The following is a 16686-nucleotide window of genomic DNA, read 5'->3' as shown; positions in this document are numbered from 1 at the left end:
GTGTCTATTCTTCATAAATTAATGTCCAAGAAGATACAAGTCAGACAACAACCACCTCTTATCCTAATGGAAAAAACTGTAAATACCTATGAATATTGGCCAATCACAGAAGTGAAAAAGGCAGCAGTTCAATTAGCCAACCCGTTTGTTATTAACACAGTGTTTGTTTTTTCTCTTTTCTGAGGAAACACAGCAAAACACTAAGATAAAAATCAAAAAGCAGTTCCTAAGTGTGTGTTCATTGACACTCACTTTTTGATTTGCATAAAGCTGCCTACTATAAGAAATAAAGTGCTTGTTTGAATCTCATTTCAATAAAACCTATAGGATGTGCAGAGGGATAGCCATCCTGCTGAATGGGAGAGCATGGCAGCTGCCAAAGCCACTTCCACTGCTAAACTGGTGGTTGCAACAGCTTCATCCGCAGGACTCTTGGCTGACCGCTTGACTGGGTTCTTCCAACTTGTCATCCCTGTGAGATGAGGATGGTCCCATCCTGCCATCACCATCTGTCTGAGGCTGCAAGGTTCAGTTGTCGTTCTTCTGCTTCTCACAGCACAAATTTGTGCTACTCGGTCATTTTGCATCTTTCCTGCGTTCCCCATATGAGTCCAATCGTGACAGTCACTGCACAAAGTTCTGCTGAGAGTCAAGACCTGTTGAAACCACGTTACAAGCTAAAGGGAGGAGGGGGCTAGGAAGAGTACTTATCTGTATTTTGTGAGTGGACAACTGAAACAGGGAAACTGAGTCTCCAATCTCCCGTAAGTTTAAGAATTAAGCTTAATTCTAACCCATTTCTTGAATCCTAAACCAGAATCTTATACCAGAATCTTACCTGAAACTCATTTTCTGAGCTGTGGTTGTGAAGGGGTAACTGAAAAAGTACCATTCTGTTAAGTTCATCATTTTGGATCTCATTCTGCTACCTTTCCCCACACTGGACAACATTTAGCCCTGCAATTCATCTCACTTAAACCCCAAGAACTCTATGGAAAGAGCAGGTCACTAATCGCCTTGAGAGCAGACAGAATCTGGCCTTTCGAAGGGGTTGGAATGAAAATGGGAAAGCGAGGCTCTCTAGGGAGTTTAAAGTGTCTGTCAAACACACCAAAGCTCCAGTTAAGTGGGCTGTGGAAAGTTTAATCGGATGGCATTATCCCAACCTAAATTCATTTGGTAGTGTATAATGTTAATGAACCTCGGCTGCTCTTGCTGAAAATAGAGTATGAATGTGCATTATTTTGAGTGCATGCATTAGCCACTGCTAGTTCCTTAATTAGCTTTTCAAACACTGTGTCTGAATGGAATGGTTATGGAATAATAAGTGATAATGGACACAAATTTTATCTGGTGCTCTTTCCTAATTTATGGGACATTAAAGAATGGTAAGAGAAATAATTTCTTTTCATCACATATATCCATGTTTGGGGCAAAACAAAGCATCTATGTTCTCCACAAATGATCTGAAACTCTCAGATCCAGACAAGTTCAGCTTTGATGGAATTCCCTTTTCAAGGGACAATTTGCCCTCCAAACACACTTTTGGAACCTGTCAGCTTCACTGTAATCCACTTGACTGATGCTCCAATTCTCTTTAAAGAGCAGATGTGCTTCTAAACTGCTTCAAACAATGACAAAGGAGACAGTGAATTTCCAAGTACTGAAAGCCATCGAGGCACTGGCAAATGCATAGATGTCCATGAAAAGAAATGGATCTGGAGCTACAGAAGGCTTTCATGGAGAAATAGGGCTAATTGATGGAAACTTAAAAAAGGCCAGTGTCTTAGACACAGGCAGCATCAGATTTCCTGGAGAAAACATCTGTGAAAGAGGATTTTTTTCTGGCAAAGACTTCCTCACTTTTAAAACCAGATTATGTAGCAGTGCTCCCTAAAGCAGAAAGAATGATCTGCCTGAAACAGGAGACCCAAACTCTACAACAGAGCAATCTCCTAACAAGGAGACTGAAAGATGCACCTCTTCTTTCCCACCTCCTAATAGGGAACCTCATTGCATCCTTTATCTCCGCAAGTGAGGGAGAGATCACCTTTACGCTGACACGGCTGAGCAGTGAATTCTCCCTGCTAGCACTGCCTTATTATGAAGCAAACTGTGTTTTGAGTGAGCGTACATAAAGAATGTAAATTATGTTTATTCCATCTAATTGTACCTCAACATAATTGTGCAAGGCTTGATTTTGCTTGCAAGGGATCCATCTGCACACAAAGACTCTCCATGCCTTAGCTGTTTTCCTTTGCTTTATTGCTTCGAACAAAATGTAAACACCACATTGGTTGTGCATTTCATTGGATGTAATTTCCATACTGCAGGTTTGCAAGCAGGTGATTTACATATTCTGTGATTTACAGCAAAAGAAAAGCATGAGAAAAAAATTGTCAGCTCTGACACTGAAAATCTGACACATTACGGTGTCTGGAGAATTGCCCCTAATCAAACAATTCGTTAAATTGCAGTTTATATAATTATTGGTAAACTTAGCAGGTACTAAAACACAGAGCAGTCAAAATTCCTTCAAATATCATTCTTCCTTGGAAAATAGTTTTCTTGCACCAGGATAATGTTTGCCCTGTTCAAGCGTCTCACCCTGATGACATTTAAATACCTGATGCCGTGATAAATAAGTAGTATATTCCTGAAAGTCTGAGATAGGAATTAAAGCCTGAGGGAGACTAATGTCATCCCAGGCTGTTCTGAAGACTGAGAAGGGAGGTTTACTTAGATTCTCTTTCATTTCAACCAGAAATGTAATTTTACAGAACACTAGAACCAATCTCTCACAAAAGCTTTCTACAAACTGGATTTCCCTACTCTGGTGAAGGACTCCTTTCCGCAGTACTGCAGTATGATAACTATAAAGTAGTCCTTGGTCAGGGTTTTTATACCATTTCATGTAATACCTTGGTGGTGCCCAAAGAACGTGGGGAATTTATCTTCACAGAGGGATGGAGCCCCTCAGGATCCTGCCTCTCAGTCCCTTCAGCATCTTTCTTTTCTGGAAAAACAATTTTCATTTCCTAAAAACCAACTGCTCTACCTTTTTGGTGTTTGATGCTGAGAAGGAAGGAAACATCTGGAAATTTCATTTAACAAACGTAAGAAACAAGACTGGGTTTGGGGGCTGCATGTTCTCACTGGAACAACTCCAACTCCTTACTCAAGGCTCTTTTTGTCTCCTCGGGGGAAACATTATAGAGGTACTGATGTCCTGATGGATTAGACAATTTCTTAATAATTAATGACAGTTTCCCTGTGTAGCTTGGTCAGCATCCCACTAAACAGCACAAAACAAATGAGGTAACAATAAACTAGTTCACTGGTAGGTAATGCGTGGCAAGAGCTCCGAGTCTTCTTTCATTTTTGCTGTGTACCTTCAAATTTCTAGTGAGGGAAGCCTGTTTGGGTTGCATTTTTTTAAAGAGGTAATTAAAGACCATCAGGAAAATTAGCTTAAAATTTTGCTCTCAATAATATCCCTGAAGTGCTGTAATTTATCTTCCTTGAGTGCAATATACTACAACAGCTCTGTAGAGTCATCACTGCTGAAGATGTGTAGCTGGGGTAGGGCTGACTGCTCATGAGGGAAGAGCTAAGCCTCTCTAGAGGACAAGTCAGAGAAGTCTAACGTAAGTTATGCTATGAAAAAGCCTCTCCATTTCTCTCAGCTGAGTATACGGGAGCTTAAGTTCAGCCTTCTACCTGAAGAGCTGCTGGCAAATGCCTGAAATGAATGTATGCCTGAGTTTCCACAGCCTGTAAAGGGCAAAACACAGTCATCCCATCCACACAGTGCTCGGATCTCATTGCTACGGTTTCTGACCTCCTTCAGCAGCATCAGGGACTGGTGAAGAGACACCACGCTACCAGCAGAGAGGTGCTGCCTCGTTAAATTATTCATGTGTTGTTGTTTTCCTGAATGTTACTGAGAAATTATTATTGGAAGAAATAATAAAGTATTATAATATAAGGTGTAATATAATGATACCTTATATCATACATATATACATTCTATATTATATAATATGCAATATGTTATAATATGATCTATTATTATATAAGATGATATATATTATATATATATCATAAATGCTGATTCGGTTTTGCGCCAGCTACACTCAGAATGATCTTTTGCCTTCTCCAGTGACTCAAGAGATATCAATTTTTGTTCAATATCCAGATGTTTTTCTTTTTCACATGACAGAGACGAGCCAGAAAATCCAACAAGAATCCCTTGCATCAGGCATCTGTAGATGTGTCTTATAAAAGCAGGCTCTGTTCTCAAGTGCTTATAGTTTCTAACTATATATGTACATTATGTATTATATGTATAATATATAATATAATGTATAATATAATAATACATGTATGTCCACATGCACTTTATACTTTTTATATATATAATGATATGCTATTAGGAAAATATTTCAGAAGCATCGAGTGTTGATTGTCTTTAGTTTCACATTTTCACTCTTGCATTTAATTATTAGAAAATACTATTCCATTCTTTGCCATGAAGAACACGAGCCAAGCACAGAGAAATGTGAATCTGGCTTTGGAAATATTTTCCTGCTGGGGAAGCTGGAAACCAGTACAAATTTGGGGCAGACCTCAAGTCAGAGTGCACATAAACTTCTTACGTTGTGATCAAGTCCAGCCCCAGTTTAGGATTAAGGTTATGAAATGCTAAAATTATGTAATCAGAAATGACGGCAGCAGATAATTTATCAAGCTGTTAGAGAAAGGGGGCTGTTCCAGCTAAACCAGATGTGCCTTTATTTTGAATATTCTCCTAGCAGAACTAAAGGATCTCGGAACAGGAGAGGAGAGCAGTAACCAAAATTGAAGCTGCTAATCAAAAAGAGTAGGCTGAATCCCCAGGTAGGGCTTAGCAAGCTGTCTCTCTGAACGGAGTAAATCACCAGCGGATGCAACTCATCTGTGTGCGAGACTGTGCACCCAGAGCCAGGGCAGACTGTGTGACACCCACCACCCAGTGACACCCAGGGCCAAAACCTCTATAAGGGTGTGGGCAAAGCAACCTACAGAAGCATGTTCTGCTAGCAGTAAGGCTACCTACCCTTCTCCAGCGCTGGCTTCTGCGCTGGTGGCAGCTCAGCCAGACCAGCAGATCTCCCAAAGAGCTTTTAGCATGTTCTGTTGCCCATGTGGATTGCGATTCTATCCAGAAACTCTCTTACCTCACCATCTTGTCACTTAGAGGAATGGTGACCCTTCAGAGATATTGTCACCCTGTGACTGCAAACCAGGACTGCTGCTCCCAGTTCTCAGAGCCACATCATATCGGTCTTGGGATTCAGCCCCTTGCACCTTTTGCAGTGTGACTACTGGAACAGGAGGGTTGGCCACCCAGCTTTTACTAGCTTTTCAGTGAGTGGGGCATTTCCAATGAAGAGAGGGCTGCCTTTTCTGCCTCTAAAAAGACTTCTCAAATTCTTTTGTATCACGTGTGCCTACATTGCCATCTCACGAATAAGTAAATATACTCACTGATTAGAAACTAGTAAGAATTTCATGCTATTATGCCTGCAAAAATTGGTCCCACCAACTTTCTGACAAGCGTTTCGATGTTGTAAGCTTGGTAGGAATTTGATTAAACTGTAAGTGGAAGTGCTGAGTTCTATCACTAAAAATCTCCCTGCAGCTGTAGCCCCAGGCAGCACTCTGTCAGCTGCAGGTATTCTAATTAACCAGAATTGCAGGATTTCTCTATCAGGATCAGAATTCCTTGTTCTCCAAGCAATATTCTGACTTTAAATGGAAAAGACAAAGGAAAGGTAGATCCATCTGCAGACGAATGGGTGGATGGAGGGATGGAGGGATGGAGGGATGGATGGAGGGATGCTGCTGAGTTGCTGTACTTAACCACTGAGGGTAGGTTCTATTTGTGGCTGTGGCTGTAAATAAGCTCAAGCTGGCTTTAAACCGCTAAAGCACCACGAGCACTATGGAAATCAATGGGGACTGGAGAAACCCCCTGTGGAAATTAAGTAAGTATTGCAGCTGTCAAGTAAATTATATATTGGGGCAATGTCTCCAATTACTCCTGATATAGCTAGTTAAAAGGTAATCTGGGTAGAACTGTATGACCTGACAATTTTCATAGTCTAAATATAATTAAGCATAATTAGGAAAAGATGCCAGCTGGTAGGTATGATTTAAACACGGGAATCAGTTAAACCCATCCTATATAAGGGCAGTTCATGACAGTCAGTTCTTTAATCTCTATTTCACACTTGCTGTTTGCTCTCTGTTTTGTACCCATCTCTGCAGTGCTCTGAAATTTCCTACTCCAGTTCAGCCAGTGTTTACCTTTCAAGTCCTGCCAGTTCTGCTGTTTCTAACTAAATCCGTGGCTTCTTGAGGCCATCCCATGACTTCCTCTTCTGGAGATGCATCCTGGTTGTAGGTGCCAACTCAGAAAAGGAGATGAAGAACTGGACTAAACAGCATTGTCCCAACCTTTGCAATTTGGCGTAGCCTTCTTGTAATTTCCATGCACTGTCTTTGGAGAGGTGTCAGCCCTGTTCTGCGAGTGGCTTTCCCTTGATTGATGGCTCTCGTGCTCTCTGGGGCAGATGTACACACCCAGCACTGACTAAAGGGGTTAATTCACATCATTTAACAGCCTTCCCCTCGGCTAACTCAGGAGCGATGCTGCGAGGTTGGTAGTATGGTTCTGCCCATCCACCCCAAGCCTGGACGATGCCAGTTCTGGGAAAAGGTTTCAAACCAGGGCCGTTGATTACAGCTTGGGGGGGATATGTTCCCAGGTTAGAGCGACCTGCAGCGGATCCTGAAGGAGCAGAGAGAAACGGAATGCTTCTGTTGCTGTTCACCAGGCAGAATAATCACAGCCAGCAAGATGCAGATGACAAAGATGTGCCACGTTCCCCTGCTCATCATTAAAGACTTTCACAGCAAGAAATAAATGGATTTTATAGCAGAAGCAGAAGGACACTGTTTGCCTTCCAAGATCAGCTGGGAAGCCTGTACTTAGGCAGAAAAGTTGTCTAACTGTGCCTGCTTTCTGCTTCCACCACCTAATGCCTCTGCCCTGAGGAGCTCACTTACAAAATCAAAGAACGTACAGGACAAAGCATGGGAAAGCAGCTGGAGTGAAGAAAACTGAATGCTCCCAGGGTGCTCGTAAGCACATTGTTCTCCAAGCAATGAAGTCTGGTAGCCTATAAACTGGTGTTTCATGGCTGGATTCTCTAGTATTTATTAAGGCATATATTTTTGTCTGAAGTCTGCCCCAAAGAATGGAATATTCATAATGAATGTTTCTTGTGTGTCTTCCCCGGTGCCTACTTAGGGCTGTCCAATCACCCCTTCCACAAGAATACTAACGAAGTCCATCCGCCTTGCCAGGATAACTTCTGCTAAGAGTTTTTTCGGACAATTATTTCTTCCTGTTCTATGAAATGAAACCCAAACTGATCATTAGAGACACAAACTCAGAGCCTGTTTACACAAGAGTACCTATGGAAAACAAGTTAAAAGCTAAAAGAGGTGAAATCTCTTTGTTAAGCTGAAAGTTAGCCTTTCTTACTTACTTTTAGGGGCATCTAAGGATTTCAAGTCTAGAAGGGCAGCTGTGGCTTGCTGTAATACCTGGCTTTATCCACTCTGTTTCAGTTGTTAGAAGCCATAAGCACTTGAGAACAGAGTCTGGTTTTGTAAGACACTTCTACAGATGCCTGATGCAAGGGATTCTTGCTGGATTTTCTGGCTACTGTCATAGTCATATGAAGAAGAAAAACACCTGGACATCAAACAAAAATCCATGTCTTTTCAGTCACTGGAGAAGGCAAAAGGTCATTTTGAGTGTAGCTGGGGCAAAACAGGATTAGCATTTATGACCTTTTTATATTTAAAATTAATAAACACTTCCTTTGCGGTTCCTCTCCCCCTTTAAAAATAAAATCACTTAAAGATTTTTGAAAGATCCTCTTTTTCTGGTTGTTTGAGAATTGCCTTGTATTGCCTCAGGTTAACAGTAATCACAACAGACCATTGTGCAAAGGAGCACAGGAAACTTTCCCCAGGACATCTCTCAGTCCACTCTCTGCAGAGTGGTGTTTTCAGCTCCTCTGTCTGTGGCTCTGCATTCACAAGATTTGTGTGGCTTTCATTTGTCTTGGACAGGCAAACCTCTTTTGTTCATCCATCACTGCTTTTCACCGACTAATGGGATACAGCAGCCAGTATCCTTGTGCTGTAAGAAATAATGAACTTGCCAGTCCTTCACGGTGTTAATTCAGCAGATAAACTCAAGGAATTCCCATTGGGATTCCAGGGTAGTCAGCAGCAGCCGAGAGAAAGGGCTGTGGTATGAAAAACTGCATTTTTTTAATAGAATCCATGACTGCACCATGTACACCACATAAGTATTTCTTACTTTGGTGTCAACAGTAATTATAGAATAGTCTGGGTTGGAAGGGCCACCAAAGCCCATCCCGTTCCAGCCCCCTGCCATGGGCAGGGACACCTCCCACTGGATCTGCCTGCCCAAGGCTCCATCCAACCTGGCCTTGAACACCTCCAGGGATGGGGCAGCCACGACTTCCGACAGGGGACGGGAAAAATGGCCTCAGGCTGCGCCAGGGGAGGATCAGACTGCATATCAGGAAAAAATATTCACCAAAAGGGTCATCGGGTGCTGGAACAGGCTTCCCAGAAGGTGGTGGAGTCCCCATCCCTGGAGGTGTAGTCGGGTAGATGAGGTGCTCAGGGACATGGTTTAGTGGCAGAGAGGTATGGTTGGACTCAGTGATCCTGGAGGCCTTTTCTGACCTAGTGATTCTGTGATACTGTGATTGCTTGGGCAACCTGTTCCAGTGAAGAAATTCTTCCTTATGTCTAGTCTAAATCTTCCCCTCTCCAGTTTACACCCATTGCCCTTCATCCTATCACCACAAGCCTTTGTAAACAATCCCTCTTCAGCTTTCTTGTAGCCCCTTCAGGTACTGGAAGCTGCTCTAAGGTCTCTTTGCAGCCTTCTCTTCTCCAGGCTGAACAACCTCAACTCTCTCAGCCTGTCCTCATATGGGAGGTGCTCCAGCTCTCTGACCATCCTTGTAGCCTCCTCTGGACCCATTCCAACAGCTCCATCTCCTTCTTATGTTGAGGATTCAGAACTGGACACAGTAATGAAGATTTTCTTTTCTGCTGGCAGCTCTGGTTTGGGTGGGGATTTTTATGGTTTGGCTTTTTTGGAGGTTTGGTGTTATTCGGGTTTGTTTGTTGGTTTGTTTGTTTTTTTTTCCAGGAAACCCTAACAGTAGTTAGACAGAATAAACACCATCAGAAGCCAACATGGAATGGAGCATAGGACAAGTAAAGGAAAGGGTACAGGAAAAGCCATCCTAAGGACAAACAGTTCTGGGCTCGGACACACACAGCCTTGCTAGCTACCCATGCTGTTACTCAGTTTGCAGCAATTGTACGAGCTAGCCTAGTCCCAGAAAAAGCATGACAAATGTATTTAAATTAATCTAAAACCACTGCATCATGAGATCAGGATACAGTTAATTCAGGGAGAAACTTCAGAACTGGTTTGATTTCGGAAGAGTTGCTCTTGTCACACACCACTGAAAGCCACGTGTGGTGCTAAACCATTTGAAAATATCTTTTTAAAGCTTCTGGGGAAAACTCTGTTTTTTTGTAACATAAAAACTACACCTCCAGTGAACTTTGAAATCCCTGATGGAACCAAAAGACCTTATTCTCATTTCATTTTTACTGGTAGAATTACTCACAGTTTATATAGATAAAAGAGATGAGAATAAATAAACCCAGGTTATGTGCTAACACTCTCCTAAGACTCATTAAGCTAATTGTGGCTTGTGCACAGGAGCCTCGTTCCAGTCTCACCTCCCTGCCCCTCCACCAGCATAGCCAGGATCAGCAGAGTTTGCTTTATATCCTCAATGCCAACAGTAAGGTGAGTCCTAAGGAAAAGTGCAGCATAACGTAGCGCAGCAGTTGGTTTAATATTACCACACTCCAGTTTGTTCCCCAGGGATATGCAAGAATTTTAATGTATGCAGAGCATTCAGTGGGACCATATTTCCTCCAAAAATGTTTCTCACAGGAAGCCAAATTATGTATCTTTGTTCAACCCAGACTGCTTCAATTTGCATTTGCAAAATGAATACCCTTTTTTTTTTTGTGATTTTTTGCTCCTCAAAGAGAGATTTCTTAAGCTATGTCACATTTCTATCAGATATAGAAATTCCCCACTCAGAATTGAGGCTGTTGGTTACCACAGACTTTTTGCTCCTATAGTGGTGAAACAGCACACGTATCACAAATCTTAAACTTGCAAACCTGGCATGCAAATATGAATGTTAGTCTGAAATTCAGGATGTGCTTCTACTGGTAATTTTAATGTAAATAAACAAAGGTGACCTACTTTAGCACATCAGCTCTTTCGTGATATAGATGGCTCTTCCAAGATTTTCTTTCCTCCAGGTTAGTTTTATCTCCCTGGCACAGGTGTGACTATGGATCTGCTTAAGTGACATTAGCAGCTCTTGCATTGATCCCAATAAGAAGATTTGGACTGTAGTGACTCGCCTGATATGTCATAGTGGATTTGTGACAGAGATGAAAAGAAAATCCATGAGTCCTGATGCACTCCCTGCTGTTCTCATCCTTACACAACACTTCGTTACATAAAACTTTTTCTGGATAAAAAGGCAGGGGGGAGGGAGAGATGGGAAAACAAAATAACATCTTTTTGGTTGTAAGCCAGTTTTCTGTAGCAACATGGCAGTAGCGTGTGAACTGAAGCAAGATTTCCTTACAGCATCATGTGACAAGGCTAATCAAAATAAACAGCCAAAAAATAAAGAAATTAAAGATGAGGTAGCAGACTGTGGGGAGAGCAGATGGTTATTTAAAATAACAGCAAATTTTGCATGCTGACTGCAGCTATAGCTCTTGTCACAAAACATAGTTGTTAATGGCAAAAGAGAAAGCATAAACATCATCAAGGGTATTTTGTGGGGCTGGTGAAAGTAAAGGGATGAAAAATATATGAGAAAGAGGGTATTTTCAGCTCTTTGCAAAATCTGCCCCGAATAGCAGTGTCATTAGAGCAGAGGCATAGGAAACAGAAGTGCAGGAGGTGGAAAGAACATTGTATTGATCACATTTGTCACACAATCTAAAAGGTCTCTCACAAGTCCAGAGACCAGACACTAAACTAAAGGAGAATCTTTTGACTCCCAAGAAAAAGAAAACCACAAAATCTGTTGTTTATTCTAGTTGGAGGGATAGAAAAGAGGGTTCAGCCCCTGAGAAAAGAGCTGTGAAACCAAGACTGCGCTGACAGCTTCACTCAGGATTCAACACCAGCCACCAGCACAGTCCTCAGCCCCGCGCACAAATCCATAATTTGAGTTCAAAGTCATGGGTTTTGCTAATCCTGACACTTTATAGGCTCTTACTGTGAGAAAAGGGTGTTGCTATGGGTCACCCCCATGCAGGGCTGTTCAGGCTCTGCTATATGGCGTAGGGGTGTGCCAGGTTATTTTATCTTAACCTGAGCTCTCCAGGGATGGGGCAGCAGCCACAGCTGCCCCTCCAAGTACTTCCATCCCTGCTCATAACGAACTGCTCTGGCCAGGCAAGCGCCAGCCCCACAGCTCAGCATTGCTCTGAGTTACTGCTGCACGTGGGCTCTCCCTTGGTTTGCGAGGATACATAGCACAGAGTGGGGCAGATTATGGCTCAGTTGCAAATAACATTAAATAACAAAATAAAAGCCAAGAATGGATCCATTTACAGACAGACAGGGGTATGAGCCAGTTCACAAACAAACTTTGTAGCCCTCATATTTGCATTCAGGGGGCTCATAGACTCTAATTAGGAGGAAAGCCCTGTCTCAAAGGGGCTACCACAGCCTCTGAACATCCTCGATTCATTTTGCAGATGCCATCCCCTGGGTTGCCTCCCTGAAAATTAGCCTTGAAATGCCTGGCTTAAAAAAAAAATAGCAGCAAAAAATCTCTTCCTGACATGACTGTTATGACAAATTGAACTGGAGGAACAAAAACTTTTTCTGTACAAACAAGCCCCTTGACAATTGTGTGGGAAGGTGGGTGGGAGCAGGAGGGGAAGGTGGCTCAAAGCACCCAAAAAAAAATCCATCTTTCTGTACTCCAGACTGCAGCTGCTGCTGTGGGAAGTGCTGCGGTCTGGAATAGCAACCTCCCTCTGCACATCCCCAGTGATGCTACCGCACCAACCCGTCTGCTCTTGGAGACCTCATCTTCAAATATTCTGCAATCAATAGGAGCTCCAGGTCTGAAGGCAACGAAAATTTTATCTGCGTGATCATCTCAGACCAGTTCATGGTTCACCCCAGGCAGGGATTGGGGTATAAGGCACTTCACTGAAGACCCTACCCAGGTTACCCCATCCTCCCTAGATCCACATTCCCTACTCCTAAGCCTTCTGCCCTGATCTCTGAGTCTTTCCTAGTGAATTGTAAAATAAGGTGTCTTTGAGGTTCTACAGGAGGGACTCTGCGAAGACGGGGTGCAGGTGTCTCAAAACACATTGCCTCAGCAAAAAGGGCAATTTCTCTCTGCCATGGCGTGTGCTGTTTGCAATTTGCCCTGTGCTCTCTCTGCTCACTGCGAATTCATTGCTGACCCTCCTGCAAGGAGCACCAGCATTTTGCTATTATACCACCACCCTGTTTCCTGGGAACAGCCACCCAGCGTCAGCCAAGCAATGATATCAACACAACCAAAGACATAGATGCTTTTATAAGTTCACCGAAAATACCTGTTTCCTCCTGAGCCACTAACTCGAAACCCGTTTAAGGCTGCATAATAACAATAATAATGAGAAATTGCAGACAAATTGCTTCCTCCCTACAGTTAAAACTTCCAGAAGTGAGCAGTCAGCACATTGATAGAATGGAAAGCAGCCGGCTCGGCTCTGCGCTATTAAGTGTTTTTAGCACACTAGACACTGTAGGATCTTGGCATAGTGAGCAATAAATGCAGAAGCAGCATCTTTTCTGTCTCCTGTAGAGGAGGGGGAGGTAGAGGGGCATATTCTAAAGTCTCAAAAGCTGGAGATGACAGTGACACAGAGGATGCAGCTGTACGCTCTTTCCAAGGATGACGTGTTTCTATGGAGTTCACACCACACATCAATCTGCTGTTTTCTTGGCCATGTGTGGTACCCACCCTGGTCTGACCTTCTGGATGTGGGAAACCTTGCCAAGTGCACGTACATTTTAAAGACAGATACAGCAACACAACCCTCTCCCTGACACCTGAGTGCTGACTTTATACTTGTATCTATCAGAAAGGTGGAAATCGCCAGTTGGGATCACCCCCAAGGTCCATTTACTCCACTCGCCTTCTCTGACAGTGGCAGCTTTGGAAGAAAGTGAAATAAATCCCTTGAGTACTGCAAGCTGAGCAGGGTCCCTCAATCTGGGAAGGCATCATCTGCCTTATTATCAGCATTTTCCTCTCTTTCCAGCTCGTTTTCTGCCCTGTTTATTATAAATGCATAAGTTTTCCATGACTGGGAGAAAGTTTTTCTAGGAGCTATTTCACTCCTTCAGCAAAAATTTGGGTCCCTGAGTTTTCCACTGAATGGCAGGTTCAGAAACGCTGCTTTGGCCTCCTCCTCACTCAGATACATCTCAGTTCTTGTCTCACATAACTTCCTGCTTTAAAATACGTTTAGCAGATATCTCAGCAACACAAAGGACAAAGGCAAATGCTTATTGCCTGCCTAGAAACACAGCAGTTCTCATGTGTCTGTCCTAATAAACTACTGCAGCTGAATAGCAAATGAACTGAAAACATTTTTCTAACCCTCTTCTGATTCTCTTCCTCTTAAGTGATCATCCTTGCAAAAATTAACCGTGTGGATGCTCACAGTATTTAAGGTCATGATCTGCTCAAAGGTGCTTTCTCAAGAGAAAGAGAAGTTTTGCTGAGGGTCTCAGTTCCTGGGGACTGGACTTTACATGAGATCTTTCTGTAGCAGTATAGACTCATAAAGTGGTTTAGGTTGGATGGGGCCTTAAAGCCCATCCAGTCCCACCCCCTGCCATGGGCAGGGACACCTCCTGCTGGATCAGGACGCTCCAAGCCCCATCCAACCTGGCCTTGAACACCTCCAGGGAAAAGGCAGCCATGACTTCTCTGGGCAACCTGAGCCTCACTTCTCTCACAGGAAAACATTTCTTTCTAATATCTAATATAAGTCTCCCCTCTTTCAGCTCAAAACCAGGTTCAATTGTCTAGATAAGTTGTAACTCAAAAATTCTCAGAATTCATGCATCTTTGTACTGGCCCTTTTCTTTAGACTCTCTGATATTATGCAACCATTCTCTATCACCCCCCCTTAGCACAGTATCTGCACACTTCCCAAATAAAAACTCAAGTGTCAATAAAAGCTTCAGTTAATTCTTCGTATTTCTTGCACATTAGAGTAAAATCTTAGTAAAATCTTAAAATCTTAGAGTAAAATGGAGGTTTTGGGGTTTATTTCAGATGTTACTATTTCTTCTTCCTTTAATATTGCTGGATGAAGAGGGATTTATTGATCAGCAGTGTTGTTTCCTAAAACTGGTCTTATTTGGTGGGACTCAGGGCAGGACAAATCTGATTACAAGCAGGCAGAACAAGGGTATTTCCTTGACATGATGTGCAGGTGGGAAGAGGATGCAGATAATCCAGAGCAGAATCCCAGAACCTCGGTTTGTAAATTAGCCGAGCGCGGTTAGAAGGACCTAGGACAAAGAACAATAAGGAAAGTGTTAAACCCACCTAGAAGCTCTGTCTCCTGTGTGTCAGAGACAGAAGAGGTGAGTCACCACGCTGCTGTTGAGAAGCAGAGCTATTGATAAATATATATATATATCCTAATACCCAATTTTCTAGTTCCTGCCAGAGCATTTGACTAGAGGTTTTTAGTCTGTTTAATTCAGTTTTGCAAATATATCCTACCTCAGTGGTCTGATGAAACAAAAGGCTACAGCTTTCTTCATTGCTGAAGGCTTTGAAATTCAGCACAGCAAACTTCATTACAGAATCAATTTATCAGATTACATTAGGGTCCTTCAGATTTAAAAGTTGGACACCTGGTGAGCTTCTATATTACATTTCCAAAACTTCCTGTGTTTAGCAGCATTTTCAATAAGTTTCTGGGTAAATTAATTGGCACTTTGATTAAATTTTTCTTCAGGTGCTCTATACAATGATTCGAGCACTTCTGAATGTGCAATGGAACATAAGATTAGACTCGCTATAGAAGCAGAACATGAACAATGACCAGCAATCTTTGCTCAGATTTTTTTATTTGAAATTAAAAGTTCTTGCCAAGGTTTACTATCCCAAAATATTACACACCTATGTCCCTAACACCCTAACAAACACTTGCTTTGCAAAGCATCCAGACTTGAAGGTTATATTGTTAAGTACAGCCCCAGGAGGCGTAATGGAGGCTCTTGCCGTGTTGACAGGTCTTGATTTTACTTTTAAAAATAGGGTATCTTCCCATCTAAAGTTTTCTGTCTGCAGCCCTCAGGCTGGCCCAGCGAAGTCCCAGCCAGGCAACAGGTAACCTTTGACTTATTTTCAAACCACCTGGCCTCAAGGGAGCTGTGCGCTTAAAATATCTACAAAACATTGTTTTTCCCTACATGGCCTGGAAAAGAAAAAAAGGAAATCACCAAGAAAGAAATTTCCCTGCCCACTGCCTAGATTGGTTTGGGTTCCTCCAGCTCAGTGCCACCTCTCCCACCCATCACAGGAACCATTAGGACCACAACCAGCAGGGTTTTCTGAAAGGAAGGGTCAAAGTCATTCGTGGGACAGAAGAGGGTCCATCCTTTTGCTCAGGTGAGAGCCTCTAAAGTTAACATTCGCCCTCTCCTTTTGCTTTGCCACTTAACAAGTAACAGCCCCTGTTTGTGGTGTCTCTGGTTGATGGCTTAGAAGGGCTCGTCCCGTGTCTGCTTCCAGAAAGACAGGCAAAACATTTGTAACGCCCTGTGGCTGGAAATGAAACCACCTAATCTGCAGTCACCTGCCTTGTAAACAGCCTGAGCAACAGTCCACAACTGCCTGTGGAAATTCTTCACCAATGTCACTAACTCCCAAGCTTCGATGCCACTCTTTCTTCTGGAATTTGGCACATTACCCTCATACAGTGGAGCTATCTGATGTAACAGAGCATCGCCAGCACTCCTGTGCCAGCCCTGATGGCAGTGTCAGTGCAGGGAGCAATCAGCACCCTCAGATTACAATAAAGCCAAGTGATGTTAACTGCCCATTAAGCCTGATGAGCAGTGCTTATCTTCCAAGTAATAAAGTAGATTTGGATGTGATGATTTCAATTTGTTGTTGCTATCAAAGCTCAGGTGTCAGGCCTGAGTAAAACCTCTTCCTTGGTTTTATCTGCAGGCACCTGAACTAGAAACTTCCTTCCTGTTCCCCTTCTTGCTGCTGACCAGCATCACAAACACCGCAGGCATCCCAGAGGTGCTGTGGCTCGTGCCACCCAGCCACGGGAAAGCCGAAGCAGAACTGCTGTTGCCATGCCAGGGCTTCAGATTTGTCTCCCGAGTTGATTCCAGTGCGAAGCTGCTGTCATTAA

The sequence above is a fragment of the Cuculus canorus genome, chromosome 16 (genome assembly GCF_017976375.1).
Source record: "Cuculus canorus isolate bCucCan1 chromosome 16, bCucCan1.pri, whole genome shotgun sequence".
In the NCBI taxonomy this organism is placed as follows: domain Eukaryota; kingdom Metazoa; phylum Chordata; class Aves; order Cuculiformes; family Cuculidae; genus Cuculus; species Cuculus canorus.
The sequence above is the reverse complement of the archived record's forward strand: the minus strand, read 5'-3'. Positions refer to the sequence as shown.